The sequence below is a fragment of the Canis aureus genome, chromosome 15, assembly GCF_053574225.1.
Source record: "Canis aureus isolate CA01 chromosome 15, VMU_Caureus_v.1.0, whole genome shotgun sequence".
NCBI classification, from domain to species: Eukaryota; Metazoa; Chordata; class Mammalia; order Carnivora; family Canidae; genus Canis; species Canis aureus.
Genome location: NC_135625.1, coordinates 26591161 through 26599781, shown reverse-complemented (window position 1 = coordinate 26599781; position 8621 = coordinate 26591161).

Genomic DNA, 8621 nt, shown 5'->3' with positions numbered 1-8621 from the left:
AGAAAATTGCTGGAACTCTTTCCAGAGTCCAAGGCACTGGTGAGTGCTATTTTTTTAACACCCTCCTCCACCTTGATAGTACAGGTGGGAGCACGGTCCTGGTGCCTTGTCCAGCCTGCTAGGTTTGCCCTAGTTCACCCCAGGCCTGGCCTACCCAAGCTCCCACCATCCCCACAAGGTGGCTCTGGTACGATGTACCCTAGGTCTCCCTACCCATGACCACTCCAACTCTAGCTATCCACCAGGGCAACCCTGCTACTGCACACCCCAGGACAGCTCCAGCGCACATAGTCTTAGCCATCCTACCAAGGCAGCCACAGTGACCATGCCCAAGATCCCGTACACACACCTCCTCCAGCCCTAGCCATCCATCCAAGGTGCCATAGTTGGACACACTCTGGGATCCCTGCTCCATCCCACCAAACTGCCAGGCACATGCAATATACTCAGGGAATGTTCCTACACAAAACCAATCCTTCCACAACAGGAGAAGTAGCTGTTCCATCTGATTCATAGGAAGAAACACAGAATGTCAAACAAAATGAGGAGACAAAAGATTGTTTTAAACAAAAGAACAAAACTCCAGAAAAAAAACTAATAAAACAAATAGTAAGTAATTTACCTGATAAAGATTTCAACGTAATGGTCATAAAGATGCTCACCAAACTCAGAAGAAGAATGAAAGAACATAATGAAAACTTCAGGAAAAGGTTATAAAATATAAGAACAAATCAAAGCTAAATAATACGATAACAGAAATGAAAAATACACTGGAAGGAATCAACAGCAGATTACATAATACAGAAGAAGGATCAGCAATCTGGAAAGCAGATTAGTGGAAATCACCCAAACAGAACAGTAAAAAGGAAAAAAGAATTTTTAAAAATGAAGATAGTTGACATGCCTGGTTGGCTTAGTCGATAGAACATGCCACTCTTGTTCTCAAGGTCGTGAGTTTGAGCCCCATGTTGAGTGTAGAGATAACTTAAGAAAAATTAAAATTAAAAAGAATAATAAAATTTAAAATTAAAATGAGGATAGCTTAAGGGACCCCTGGGGCATCAAAGGCACTAACATTAACATTATAGGAGTCCCAGAAGGAGAAGAAAGAGAAAAAGGCAGAAAACAAATTTAAAGAAATAATGGCTAAAAATTTCCCTGACCTGGGGAAAGACATCCAGGTCCAGGATATACAGAGAGTTCCAACAAAGATGAACCCAAAGAGATCCACACCAAGACACATTATAATTAAAATGGCAAAAGTTAAAGACAAAAAAAGGAATCTTATAAGCAGCAAGAAAAAAAAAAAAACAAATAGTCATATTCAAGGGGAATCATATAAGACTGATGTTTCAGCAGAAATTTTTCAGGCCAGAAGGGAGTGGAATGATATATTTCAAGCCTTGAAAGGGAAAAACTTACAACCAAGAATATTCTACAGAGCAAGATTACCATTCAGGATTGAAGGAGAAATAGAGTTTCGCAGACAAGCAAAAAAGAGTTCATCGTCATTAAATTGGCCTTACAAGAAAAGTTAAAAGGTCTGCTTTAAGTGGAAAAGAAAATGCCACAAGGAGAAATTTAAAAATATATGAAAGAAAAAAAAATCACCCTATTAAAGGCAAATATATAGCAAAGGCAGTGGATCAGCCACTTAATAAGCTAGCATGAAGGTTAAAAGACAGAAGTAGCAAAACAACTATAACTTCAATAAACAAAATGGCTAAATCTGTAGCCTGATTTATCAAGAAGAAGTGAGTGAGGAACCAAGTAAATAACATTAGAAATAAAAGAGTAGAAGTTACAGATGATACCACAGAAATACAAAGGCTCATAAGAGACTACTACAAACTACATGCAACAAATTGGAGACCTGGAAGAAATGGATACATTTCTAGAAAGACACAATCTTTCAAGACTGAATCATAAAGAAATAGAAGATCAAATAAATTGATTATAAATGATGAAATGGAATTTGTAATTTTAAAATTCCCAGAAACCAAGGTCTAGGACAAGACAGCTTCATAAGTGAATTCTACCAAACATTTAAAAAGTGATAGTATCTATCTTTCTCAAATTATGTTAAGAAATTGAAGAGGAAGAAATGCTTCCAAACTCATTTTACAAAGCCTGACACAAAACAACAAAAGGTACCACAAAAAAAAGAAAAGTACAGACCAGCATCCCTAATGAACATAAACACAAAAATTCTCAAAACATATTACCAGAGGATCCCTGGGTGGCTCAGTGGTTTAGCACCTGCTTTCGGTCCAGGGCATGATCCTGGAGACCCTGGATCGAGTCCCACATCGGGCTCCCTGCATGGAGCCTGCTTCTCCCTCTGCCTGTGTCGCTGCCTCTCTCTCCTTTCTCTGTCTCTCATGAATAAATAAATAAAATCTAAAAAAAAAAATATATATATATATATATATATTACCAAGCAAATTCAACAATGCATTGAAAGGATCATAATACCAATCAAGTGGGATTTATCCCAGGGATGCAAGGGTAGTTTAATATTCACAATCAATGTGATACACTAACAAAATGAAGGATAAAAACATCATTTCAATAGATGAAAAAAGACATTGAGATGTCTGGGTGACTCAGCTGTTGGGCGTCTGCTTTGGCTCAGGGAGTGATCCCAGAGTACCAGGATCAAGTCCCTCATCAGGCTTCCTGCATGAAGCCTGCTTCTCCCTCTGCCTATGTCTCTGCCTCTCTCTCTCTCTCTCTCTCTCAATCTCTGCATCTATCATGAATAAATAAATAAAATCTTTTAAAAAAAGAGTATTGACAAAATGTAATATCCATTTATGATAAAAAAAACTCAGTAAAATCAGTATAGAGGGAATATCCCTCAACATAACAAAGGCCATATATGACAAATTCACAGCTAACATCAAACTCAATGGTAAAAAAATTAAAACTTTTCTTCTAAGATCACGAACAAAATAGGGATGCCCATTCTCATCACTTTTATTCCAAATAGCTTTGGAAGTCTGAGCCACAGCAATTAGGCAAGAAAAGGAAATGAAAGCATACAGATCAGAAGGGAAGAAGTAAGACTATTGCTTTTTGCAGAGGACGTACTATATACAGAAAACCCTAAAGATGCCACCAAAAACTATTAGAACTAATAAATGAATTTAGTAAAGTTGTAGGATGCAAAATTAACATATAGTAATCTGTGGCATTTCTATACACTAATAATGAGATATCAGAAAGAGAAATTTTAAAAATAATCCTATTTGTAATTGCATCAAAAAGAATGAAGTGGGCAGCCCTGGTGGCTTAGCAGTTTAGCGCTGCCTTCAGCCCAGGGCAAGATCCTGGAGACCTGGGATGAGTTCCACATCGGGCTCCCAGCATGGAGCCTGCTTCTCCCTCTGCCTGTGTCTCTGCCTCTCTCTCTCCATCTGTGTCTCTCATGAATAAATAAATAAAAATAAAATAAATAAAAAGAATGAAGTACCTAGGAATAAATTTTACCAAGGAAGTAAAAGATGTGTACTCTGAAAATTATAATACATTGATGAAAGAAATTAAAGATGAAATAAATAAATAAATATGCACATGGATTAGAAGAATTAATATTGTTAAAATGTTCATAATACCCAAAGCAATCTACAGATTCAATCCAATAACCCATCAAAATATCCATAGCAGTTTTCACAGAAGTAGAGCAAATATTTCTAAAGTTTATATGGACCACAAATGACCCCAAACTGCCAAAGCAATCTTGAGAAAGAAAAATAAATCTAGAGGTATCATATTTCCTGATTCCAAACCATATTACAAAGCTATAGTAATCAAAACCATAGTATTAGCATAAAAATAGACACATTGATCAATGGAACAGGAGATTCCAGAAATAAGCCCACACACATGATCAATTAGTCTATGACAAAGGAAGCAAGAGTATACAATGGGGAAAAACAGTCTCTTCAATGGATAATGTTGGGAAAACTGGACCACTTACTTATATCATATACAAAAATACATTCAAAATGATTAAAGACTTGAGGGTAAGACCTGAAAGCATAAAACTTATAGAATAACATATAAGCAGTTAGTTCTTTGATTTTTTGTTTTGTTTTGTTTTTAAAGATTTATTTATTTATTTATACATGAGAGATGCAGAGAGAGAGGCAGAGACACAGGCAGAGGGAGAAGCAGGCTACTTGTGGGGAGCCCCATGAGGGAATTGATCCCAGGACCCTGGGATCTGACCTGAGCCAAAGGCAGATGCTCAACCACTGAGCCACCCAGGTGCCCCTGCAGTTAGCTCTTTGACATCGATCATTCTGTAAAATATTTTTTGAATCAATTCTCTTCATGTACAAAGAGAACAAATGTTAAAATAAACAAATGTGATTATATGAAACTAAAAGCATTTGTACAGTGAAGTAATCCACCAGCCAAATGAAAATGCAACCCCCTGGATGGCAAAAGATAACTACAAATCATATCATGATTTTGGCTAATGGCCAAAATATAAAAGGAACTTAAACAATATAAATTTTAAAAAACAACCTGATTTCAAAATGGGCAAAAGACTTATAGACATTTTTCCAAAAAAGACATAGAGATGGCCAACAGGAAAATGAAAATATATTCAACATTGCTAATCAGGGAAATGCAATCGAAACTGCAATGGAATATCACCTCACACCTGCTAGACTGGCCAGTATCAAAAAGACAAAAATAATAAGTCTTGGCAAGGATGTGGAGAAAAGGAAACCTTCATACTGTTGATGGGAGGATATATTGGTATAGCCACTGTGGAAAGCAGTATGGAGGTTCCTCGAAAAAATTAAAAATAGAACTACAATATAATCCAGCAATTCCACTTGTGAGTATTTATCTGAAAAAAAATTGAAAACATCAATTTGAAGAAATGTATGTAGCATTATTTGTGGGGGTTTTTTGTTTTTTTGTTTTTTAAAGATTTTATTTATTCATAGAGACAGAGAGAGAGAAGCAGAGACACAGGCAGAGGAGAAGCAGGCTCCATACAGGAAGTCTGATGTGGGACTCAATCCCAGATCTCCAGGATCACACCCCAGGCTTCAGGCGGTGCTAAACCACTGCGCCACTGGGGCTGCCCTGTAGCATCATTTGTAATAGCATTATTCACTGCAGGATTATTTGTAATAGCTATGGAAGCAACCTATATATCGATTGATAGATGAATGGAAAAGGAAGATGTGAGATATATACATATGGATATATCTATCTCTCTCTATATATATATATATCCCACATCTTCTATATATATAATAGAATATTACTCAGCCATAAAAAATGAAATCTTGCCATTTGTGAGGACATGGATACAGAATATTATGCTAAGTGAAATAAGACAAAAAAGACAAATACTATATGGTTTCACTTCTATGTGGAATCTAAAATATAAAACAAAAAAGAAACAGACTCCTAGATACAGAGAGCAAACTGTAGGTTACAGAGCAGGAGGAAAGGATTGGAGGGATGGATTGGAGGGTGAATTGGCGAAGGGAATAAGAGGTACAAACTACCAGTTATAAAATAACTAAATCATGGCAATGTAATATACAGCACAGGGAATATAGCAACTAACATCGTAATAATTTTATGTTGATAGATGGTAACTTAGACTTATTGTGCAGATCATTTCATCATGTATACGAATATCAAGCCAGTATTATGTACAACTAAAATAAGATATTGTATGTCAATTATATTCCGATTTGAAAAAACCACATACACACACAAAGAGCAAGTGCATGTAAAGCACTTGACAGGTTGCCTACCACAACTCTCAATAAATGTAACCGATAAAGATGAATAAGCATGGTAATTAGATGGGCAATCGCTAGGAGAGGACAACCAAGATGAAGAGCAGTGAGCAAGGACTATAGGTAGAAGGATAATTTAGGATGGACCTAAGGAATGACGGTGAGCCTCCTGTACTCAAAACTAAGGGGGAAAAGAACATTCTAGGCCGAAGAGACAATGAGTACAACATTCCAAAGGAGATGGAAGTAGAGGAGGAGCCAGATCTCTGAAGTCCTTGTTGGTCCTAGAAAGGAGTTTGGGGGCAGCCCGGGTGGGCTCAGCGGTTTGGCGCTGCCTTCAACCCAGCTCATGATCCTGGGGACCCGGGATCGAATCCCACATCGGGCTCCTTGCATGGAGCCTGCTTCTCCCTCTGCCTGTGTCTCTGCCTCTCTGTCTCTCATGAATAGTTAAAAAATCTTTGAAAAAAAAATAAAAGTGAAATCTTTAAAAAAGAAAGGAGTTTAGGTTTTATTCTAAGAGCAAAATGAAAATGTTGAATAATTTTGGATGAGAAAGTAACATAATCTGATTCAGTTGTTTTTATGGGTATTTATTTTTATTTTTATTTTTTTTTTATCACTTTGCTGTGTGACAGGATGAGAAATAGAGAAAAGACAGGAAAGAGGAAGACCAATAGGGAATTCAAGCAGGGTCCAAGCAAGAGAGAGGACAAGCAATTAGGGTAGGATGATGGCAATAGATGTGCAGATAAGCATGTTGAATCACAATATGACTGGAGATAAAAATAAATAGCAGTAATAAACCGGTGAAATAGGTATGATAGTTATCCTAATTTTGTAGCTAAAGAAACTAAGGCTTATGGAATTTCAAATTTAGTCAAAGAGAAACTGGGGTTCAAGTATAGGATTTCTGACTCTGCCCATTTAGAGGTTAGATTAAGATGCGTGGTTTGTGGGGGGAAATAGCATTCACTTCAATGCTTCATAAGCCTGCCTGTTTAGAATCAAACAGAACACTATGGAACATTATGTAAGAATGCATCTGTTGTGTATCTGTTACATGAAGCAGCTCCAGTTTTGTTTTATTTAAGTCTTGTAGGTTGTCAGAGTCAGGGGGAGGTTTTATGAGAGTTTTTTCTTTCTTTCTGCTTCTCCTTTAGTCTCTTAAAATGTGCTCTGAAACAAAGCACTGTAGGATAACTTGTTACCGTTTGGATTTTACTTGAAGTAAGACTGTTTTTGTTGCTATGTTCTCCAAAAGGTAGATTGCTTTCTGAAATGTGTGAACTTCCACTGGAGAGAGGGAAGTTGAAATGTTATTTATCTCTAACCCTGCTTACCCACATTAGAGAATCAGAATTACAGGATTATTATTTTGCCATATGCTGATTTTTACCTACAAGAGAATTTTGGTTGCAAAGAAAAAACTTTCCAAAGAGATTTTATTTCAGTGCTGCCTGCTTTCCAAGTCTATCCACATAATCAGCTTCCAGAATTTGGCACTGCACCTTCCTGAACACACACTCACCCCAAAGATCTTTTGACTTAATGTGATTGTCCACTGTTGTATATGTTCATATTGGCAATACTGACGTACATTAGGGAGATTTTCTATGGACAGCACCCGGAGAATGATGTTTCTGAATATATATTCAGGTAAGATAGGTAACTTCACCTGATACTTTCTCTCCAAATATTCTGGAAAACATGAGTTTTAAGATGTTTTTAAATGAAAAAAGGAGAACTATGGTACAACAAAATGGGAGGGGTTACTGAAGTGTGTAAAGTTCAAAATGAAGAAAGGAGAGGGGGGAAATGAGGGAGTTCTCTCCAGTAAAAAGTGTTGCAACAAGTCACTCAGACATCTGGCCTGCAATTTCACCTCCTTTTTATAAAAACATCTCCAGAGTAATGTTGTTGTTTTTATCAAAATATAGTTGACACACAATGTTACATTAGTTACAGGTATAGAGCAGAGTGATTCAATATTTCTATATGCTCACTACAAGCATAGTTGCCATCTTTCCAGAAAGTAATGGTATTAGAGGGTAAGTTTTAAGGCTCACAATATTTTACACATTTTGTGTATCTAAACTGACTGGCCTTTCTATCTTGGTAAAAGATTTGTAGGAGGAAGGTGACAAGAAGGACATGAAGCAGAGGGTGTGAATACTTTATAAACCTTCGTAACCTATGAATCCTTCCCAGTTTCATCTTCTCTTTATTTCTGGAGTCAAGAGGAGATTGTAGTCTGTGTGAATGGTGAAAAGTACAAGTGTAGAAGGACATGCAACTAGAGTGGAGGCTGAAATTATAGGCAGTAGTCAGCCATACCTAACAGTCAGGAAGGAGCACTCAGCCTTGCATAGGATTTAATGAACCTCACCTAATTTTATTACAGGAAAGGGGTCATATTTGCTTCTAGGTATTGTTGAATTCCATTATAAACTCCTAAAGGGCTTAATTTGGATGGCTCTAGTACAAAGCCATTTTTAAGTTATTCATTTCAAAATTCTTCATGAATGTGGTAGGATTTGGCAACTATTACAATGATTGGAGGATCCCAAATGAGATGGGTCAGTGACAAAGCTTATCTGCAGCTTTGCAATGTTTTCATTTCAGTTATGAATTTCTTTTAACTCCCCACACTGCAGGCTCTACTTATATAAAAGCCTTTTAAATATTATCCAAAGCTTACCACAAAGGCTATACAGAGTGTGGCACATTTTGACATACATATTATTTCCTCCTTGTTGGCATGTAGAAAATTGTCATTCGAAATGAGAAGACAGGATTAGAGAGAGGACAAAGTTCTTGGATCTCCTGTCTTCAATACTC